General features: G+C 45.6%; 1 protein-coding gene across 1 annotated transcript in view; it reads left to right on the forward strand.

Annotated features, from left to right (window-relative positions):
• Positions 1 to 8,438, forward strand: part of FUOM (fucose mutarotase) — a 75,629-nt gene that overhangs the window by 22,598 nt on the left and 44,593 nt on the right. The window lies entirely within an intron of this gene.

Below are 8,438 nucleotides of genomic sequence, written 5' to 3' on the forward strand. Positions count from 1 at the left end.
AATCTGACGGCGGGTTTGCGGGCGATCTAATGGTGTGGGTGGGTGATCAGATTGCCCGCAAGGGGCAGGTTAGGGGCTGATTGATGGGTGGCAGTGACGGGGTGACAGGGGGTGATTGATGGGTGATGGGTGATTGGCAGGTGATTGACAGGTGATCAGTGGGTTATTACAGGGAAGAACAGATGTAATTAATGCACTGGTGAATTGATAAGGGGGGGTCAGAGGGCAATCTGAGCGTGTGGGCGGGTGATTGGGTGCCCGCAAGGGGCAGATTAGGGTCTGATCTGATAGGTAAAAGTGACAGGTGGTGATAGGGGTTGATTGATGGGTGATTGATGGGTAATTAGTGGGTGTTTAGAGGAGAGAATAGATGTAAACAATGGATTTGGGAGGTGATCTGATGTCGGATCTGCGGGCGATCTATTGGTGTGGGGGGGGGGGTGATCAGATTGCCCGCAAGGGGCAGGTTAGGGGCTGATTGATGGGTGGCAGTGACAGGGGGTGATTGATGGGTGATTGACAGGTGATCAGGGGGGATAGATGCATACAGTACATGGGGGGGGGGGTCTGGGAGGGGGGTCTGGGGAGAATCTGAGGGGTGGGGGGGTGATCAGGAGGGGGCAGGCGGGGGATAAAAAAAAATAGCGTTGACAGATAGTGACAGGGAGTGATTGATGGGTGATTAGGGGGGTGATTGGGTGCAAACAGGGGTCTGGGGGGTGGGCAGGGGGGGGGGGTCTGATGGGTGCTGTGGGCGATCTGGGGCAGGGGGGGGGGAAATCAGTGTGCTTGGTGCAGACTAGGGTGGCTGCAGCCTGCCCTGGTGGTCCCTCGGACACTGGGACCACCAGGGCAGGAGGCAGCCTGTATAATACACTTTGTAAACATTACAAAGTGTATTATACACTTTGTATGCGGCGATCGTCGGGTTAACATCCTGCCGGCGCTTCCGTATGGCCGGCGGGATGTTGCGGCGGGTGAGCGGCGCCAGGCGGAGGCGGAGGATCGCGTCACGGATGACGCGATCGCTCCGCCCATGCCCCTACAAGGACCGCCCCCATTTGTCTCTACGGCGGTCCTTGCGGGGTGCACTTCCCGGCCGCCAATTGTATGTACGGCGGTCGGGAAGTGGTTAAACGGTGTAATAATCGGGACAGATGGGCAAATAAAATACATGAGTTTTAATTACGGTAGCGTATATTAATTTCAAACTATAATGACTTAAAACTGAGAAATAATGATTTTTTTTTCATTTCTTTCTTAATCTTCCTGTTAAAATGGATTTAGAAAAAAATAAATCTTAGCAAAATGTACTACCCAAAGAAAGCCTAATTAGTGGCGGAAAAAACAAGATCTAGATCAATTCATTGTGATAAGTAGCAATAAAGTTATAGGCGAATGAATGGGAGGTAAACGTTGCTCGGATGCATGAGATTTTCGGACTGCGGTGCTGAACCGGTTAAGCCACCAGCAAGCAAGAAAATACTCAAAATAATTTTGACAATATTTTTTGGTATTTTTTTTTATATTACAAAATGCTGAAAAGTTTTTTTTTTTTAGAAAGAAGTTGAAAAATTATCTCCTAGGAGAAAACTCAGGTGAAAAAGTTAATTGCATATGGGCCTTTGTCTCCAATTGCCTGGAAACTAATGTATAGATTTCAGAAAATTATAACAGGCATCAGTGAGAATTAAAAGGAACCAAGCACCACTTTTTTTCCTGCTTTCTAATAACTATAGAACTATAGAATAACTATAGAAGCTGCCATGCCCCCCCCCCCCCCCTTCTATCTTCCCATTATTTATTCGTGGGAAATTGTGAAGATAGAATCTGTGGCTTCTCTGAACTCATTGAAGCATAGTGTTTTATCTTACCCTCACCTCCACCCCCTGATGATGAAAGCTTCTGTTTGCTCTCTGCTTATGTGTGTAATAAAATAATTCCTTCAGTTCTTATCTGGCTGAAATTTCCGCAGGTTTGGCTGTAGGCTAATAAAACCCTCTCCTAAACTGTTAAATGTAAACAAGTTTTTTTTTTAATGAGCCACATTGTTGGCAAGCATATTTAATGAGATGGCCTGGCTATTGAGATGGCCTGGGTGGTAAAAATGGTGCTCGGTTCACTTTAAGCTTAGACTAAACATTTCCCTTCAGTATTTTCCCGTGCAGTACACAAATTCATAATTCTGCCATTAATTACAAAACATCCTTACACCATTATGCTGCCAACCTTGTTTGGCGCTTGTTATGCTGTACTTGATGCAAAATGCTAGACTTCCTTCACATTAGAATTGAGCAAAAAATGGGCCTTCTATGCAAGTTTAGGTCCATCAGAACACCAAAATGTAAAGGGGCTAGTTAGACTTGCAAGCTGCTGATTAATTAATTGTCAGTTGTGTAAACCCATCCTGTCTAAAACCTACTATAACTCCCTCAAAGGAGCTATGCGAGAAATTTGCTTGCTACTTTGCTGACAAAGTATCCTCTATTCGGTCTCTCATTCAGTTTACAGCACCTAAGACTTATTCAACTCCTGGAAATAGTTGCAAAAACAACCTAACGCCCTGGACTGACTTCAAAAGTATCAGTGAGAAAGAGATCTCAGACATCCTCCGTCGTCTCCGCCAGACAACCTGCGACCTGGACCCTGGACCAACTAAATATATGCTGAAATGCCCTGACCTGCTTGGTCCAGCATTTCACAAAATAGTAAATTGCTCTCTGTAAGCAGGGAGGTTTCCTACCTCTCTAAAAGAAGGAATCATCAAGCCCCTTCTTAAAAAACCTTCCATGGATCCAGATGCTATGAGCAGCTACAGACCTGTCTCCAACCTCCCCTTCTTAGGTAAAGTTATTGAAAAGGCTGTCTATCTGCAACTTGAAACCAGGCTGTCAGTAAACAACATCCTGGACCCTCTACAATCTGGCTTTAAGAAACACCACAGCTGTGAAACAGCCCTCATCGAAGTCTGCAACGACCTGCTCATGGCAAGGGACAGAGGGGAATGCTCCATCCTAATCCTGTTGGATCTCTCAGCGGCTTTTGATACAGTTGACCATGAAATCCTGCTTAACAGACTGCAGGAGTACTGTGGCATCAGTGGATAAGTCCTCCAGTGGTTCAGATCATTCCTGACTGACAGAACACAGAGAGTATCCCTAGGTCCTATATAATGTCCAAACCTGCACCTCTACAGTTCGGAGTGCCACAAGGATCAATCTTATCCCCTCTGCTGTTTGCAATCTACATGCTGCCACTCGGTACACTTATCCAACGTCATGGCCTGACGTACCACTGCTACGCCGATGACACACAGCTATACCTGTCCTGGTCGTGGGTCGAGACAAGTTTACATGAACTACGCAATGGTGGGACATTAGATTAGGAAAGTGGTGGCGAACCTTTTGGAGGTCGAGTGTCCAAACCGCAATGTCACTTTACTATCAAAGTGCCGACAGCAATTTAAACTAAATACATACAAACGTTTTAACTCATGCATGAACATTATGGAAAATCCAAGCTGAAAATAAACTGTGAAGATAAACAATTTCATCCATCCTACTCCTGAAAAATGTATTCATTTTTTTAGAACCTCCCAGTTTCATTTTCTGTTTTAAAAAGCGGAAAAAGTAGGTTTAAAGAGAATCTGTATTGTTAAAATCGCACAAAAGTAAACATACCAGTGTGTTAGGGGACATCTCCTATTACCCTCTGTCACAATTTCGCCGCTCCCCGCCGCATTAAAAGTAGTCAAAAACAGTTTTAAAAAGTTTGTTTATAAACAAACAAAATGGCCACCAAAACAGGAAGTAGATTGATGTACAATATGTCCACACATAGAAAATACATCCATACACAAGCAGGCTGTATACAGCTTTCCTTTTGAATCTCAAAAGATCATTTGTGTGTTTACCTACTGTCCCCTTCTTCTCTCATGCACTGAACATTACAGGCTTCCTGCAGACAGCTCTGCATGTGCCTGTGTTTGTAATTCCTCAGTATGTGTCAGCCAGCTACTTTCACAGCCTAACAGAGGAGGATTTTTATCCAGCTCTCTTCTATTACTGATAAGATAGCAGAGAAGCTGCTGGCTTATGTAAATAAAACACACACTGGAGTGTGCATAGAGGGACAGACCAGCACGGAAGAGTTGGCAGCCTTCCAGACACAGGCCGACAAGTCTGACAAGGGAAAGATACATTGATTTATTACAGAGGCCGTGATAGTACAAAGTGCTGCAGTGAGCCAGAACAGATTAGAATAGGTTTAGGAACTTGTAGGATGGTAGAAAAAACGTTGTAATTTTTGTTACAGAGTCACTTTAATGCTATTGTCTCATATGATGATGATTCAGCTTTTTCCATAGTCTCGCAGTTAGCAATCATGTGACCCCCAACAAGACAAATTCAGCAATCATGAGGCCCCCAACAAGACAAATTCAGCAATCTTGAGGTCCCCAACAAATTATGAGGCCCCCCAACAAGACAATCAGTAACCATAAGGCCCCCAACAAGACAAATTCAGCAGTCATGAGGCACATAAATAGACAGCATTTCACATTAATAGGCAGAATGACCCCTTAATATGGTAGACACCTCTCACCTGGCAGCAGTTCCCCAAAATACACTCAATCTGACAGCAGTGGTTCCCCAAAAATAGGTAGCCCTAGGTCTATAGGTGTCCCCAGAATAGGTGGCCAGCGGTATAGATGTCCCCAGAACTGGTAGCCAGGGGTAGAGATGTCCCCAGAACAGGTAGCCAGGGGTATATGTGCCCAATAAATGTAGGCAGGGGTATATGTACCTAGTATATGTAGCCAGAGGTATATGTGCCCAGTATATGTAGGCAGGGGTATATGTGCCCAGTATATGTAGGCAAGGGTATATGTGCCCAGTATATGTAGGCAAGGGTATATGTGCCCAGTATATGTAGTCAGGGGTATATGTGCCCAGTATATGTAGTCAAGGGTATATGTGCCCAGTATATGTAGTCAGGGGTATATGTGCCCAGTATATGTAGCCAGGGGTATATGTGCCCAGTATATGTAGTCAAGGGTATATGTGCCCAGTATATGTAGGCAGGGGTATATGTGCCCAGTATATATAGCCAGGGGTATATGTGCCCAGTATATGTAGGCAGGGGGATATGTGCCCAGTATATATAGGCAGGGGTATATGTGCCCAGTATATATAGCCAGGTGTATATGTGCCCAGTATATGTAGCCAGGTGGATATGTGCCCAGTATATGTAGGCAGGGGTATATGTGCCCAGTATATGTAGGCAGGGGTATATGTGCCCAGTATATGTAGGCAGGGGTATATGTGCCCAATATATGTAGGCAGGGGTATATGTGCCCAGTATATATAGCCAGGGGTATATGTGCCCAGTATATGTAGTCAGGGGTATATGTGCCCAGTATATGTAGGCAGGGGTATATGTGCCCAGTATATGTAGGCAGGGGTATATGTGCCCAGTATATGTAGCCAGAGGTATATGTGCCCAGTATATGTAGCCAGGGGTATATGTGCCCAGTATATGTAGTCAGGGGTATATGTGCCCAGTATATGTAGTCAGGGGTATATGTGCCCAGTATATGTAGTCAGGGGTATATGTGCCCAGTATATGTAGTCAGGGGTATATGTGCCCAGTATATGTAGTCAGGGGTATATGTCCCCAGAATAAGTAGCCAGGTGTTCCCCAGCAGGAGGGGAGCAGCGCAAAGAAGAGGGAGAGCTATGGGCACTCACCTTAGAGGGCTCTCCCTCCCTCTCCCCTCCGGAACAAAGTGTGCAGCGCCTGGGCAGCGGGCGGAACTTACCTCGTCTTGTCGCAGGCGCCGGATGGATAAGCCGCTACTCTGGTCTGATCCAGACCAGAGTGCGGCACCAGAATTTCCGGCGCAGGAGCGAGACGAGGTAAGTTCCGCCCGCTGCCCAGCCGCTGCACACTTCGTTCCGGAGGGGAGAGCGAGGGAGGGAGAGCCCCCTAAGGTGAGGGAAGGGCGGGAGACGTCCGCCCTTCCCCGCTGTGCCCATAGCGCTCCCTCTTCTCTGCACTGCTCCCCTCCTGCTAGCTGCACGGGCACGCGGCTAGGGGGGGCAGCGGGCGGCCAGGGTCGGGCAGATGCCCGGTTTTGCCATATGTGCGGACTCCCATGATCCTGTATTATTTTCTACATTCTACTACATATCTCTGCAGTTCCTATTTTTAATTCTTGAAAAAAAAAAAAACCAAGACCCAGGCTTTTAACTTAGCTGTAGGGATATCAGTGGTGCCTGGATGAGTGAATCTGTGAATGCATTTGTTTGAACAATGGCATGTGAGTGTTCAAGGGTTGTTTTTTTTTTTTTTTTTTTTTTTGCTATATTTCTGGCCACACCCCCTTTAGCACCTCCCTTTCCTTAATTACTTATTTAAATGTCCTAACTAGATGATGGCGATGTGCCTGGATGTATGTGTTTTTTTTCTTGTTGCTGACCCTTGTGGCCAGGGTTTTAATCCAGTGCACTCCCTCCTTCCCCTGTCTTTATTTTTTGTCAGCATGCACACAGCTTATGCTGGTGTATGTGCATGGTGCGCATGGATACAGTACGTTAGCTCCCTTGTGCGATTGGTATGATGCACTACAGTGGTTTGCAAAAGTATTCGGCCCCCTTGAAGTTTTTCACACTTTGTCATATTACTGCCACAAACATGAATCAATTTTATTGGAATTCCACGTGAAAGACGGATACAAAGTGGTGTACACGTGAGAAGTGGAACGAAAATCATACATGATTCCAAACATTTAAAAGAAACCACTGCAAAGTTGGGTGTGTGTAATTATTCAGCCCCCTGAGTCAATACTTTGTAGAACCACCTTTTGCTGCAATTACAACTGCCAGTCTTTTAGGGTATGTCTCTACCAGCTTTGCACATCTAGAGACTGAAATCCTTGCCCATTCTTCTTTGCAAAACAGCTCCAGCTCAGTCAAATTAGTTGGACAGCGTTTGTGAACAGCAGTTTTCAGATCTTGCCACAGATTCTCGATTGGATTTAGATCTGGACTTTGACTGAGCCATTCTAACACATGGATATGTTTTGTTTTAAACCATTCCATGGTTGCCCTGGCTTAATGTTTAGGGTCATTGTCCTGTTGGAAGGTGAACCTCCGCCCCAGTCTCAAGTCTTTTGCAGACTCCAAGAGGTTTTCTTTCAAGATTGCCCTGTATTTGGCTCCATCCATCTTCCCATCAACTCTGACCAGCTTCCCTGTCCCTGCTGAAGAGAAGCACCCCCAGAGCATGATGCTGCCACCACCATATTTGACAGTGGGGATGGTGTGTTCAGAGTGATGTGCAATGTTAATTTTCCGCCACACATAGCGTTTTGCATTTTGGCCAAAAAGTTCCATTTTGGTCTCATCTGACCAGAGCACCTTCTTCCACATGTTTGCTGTGTCCTCCACATGGCTTGTGGCAAACTGCAAACGGGACTTCTTATGTTTTTCTGTTAACAATGGCTTTCATCTTGCCACTCTTCCATAAAGGCCAACTTTGTGCAGTGCACGACTAATAGTTGTCCTATGGACACATTCCCCCACCTGAGCTGTAGATCTCTGCAGCTCGTCCAGAGTCATCATTGGCCTTTTGACTGCATTTCTCATCAGCGCTCTCCTTGTTTCGGCCTGTGAGTTTAGGTGGACGGCCTTGTCTTGATAGGTTTATGTGCCATACTCCTTCCAATTCTGAATGATCGCTTGAACAGAGCTTCGTGGGATGTTCAAGGCTTTGGAAATCTTTTTGTAGCCTAAGCTTGCTTTAAATTTCTCAATAACTTTATCCCTGACCTGTCTGGTGTGTTCTTTGGACTTCATGGTGTTGTTGCTCCCAATATTCTTTTAAACAACCTCTGAGGCCGTCACAGAGCAGCTGTATTTGTACTGACATTAGATTACACACAGGTGCACTCTATTTAGTTATTAGCACTCATCAGGCAATGTCTATGGGCAACTGACTGCACTCAGACCAAAGGGGGCTGAATAATTACGCATACCCCACTTTGCAGTTATTTATTTGTAAAAAATATTTGGAATCCTGTATTATTTTCGTTCCACTTCTTACAAGTACACCACTTTGTATTGGTCTTTCACGTGGAATTCCTATAAAATTGATTCATTTTTGTGGCAGTAATATGACAAAATGTGGAAAACTTCAAGGGGGCCGAATATTTTTGCAAACCACTATATCTATCCTAGAAGAGGACGTCAGGAAGTTTGCGCCTAATCCCTAGTTGAGATGTATGTGAACAGCTCACCTCATAGGCGAGCTGCTCGCGCGAACATCTAGTACCAGCCTGGCCCTGTACTACTTCCGTGTCGCAATGTACCGCAGTAGTACACATGCCCTGGCCCGGATCTGTTCATTTGTATGCATGCCCTGGCCCAGCGGTGCGTGTC

This window comes from Hyperolius riggenbachi, chromosome 10, assembly GCF_040937935.1.
Source record: "Hyperolius riggenbachi isolate aHypRig1 chromosome 10, aHypRig1.pri, whole genome shotgun sequence".
NCBI classification, from domain to species: domain Eukaryota; kingdom Metazoa; phylum Chordata; class Amphibia; order Anura; family Hyperoliidae; genus Hyperolius; species Hyperolius riggenbachi.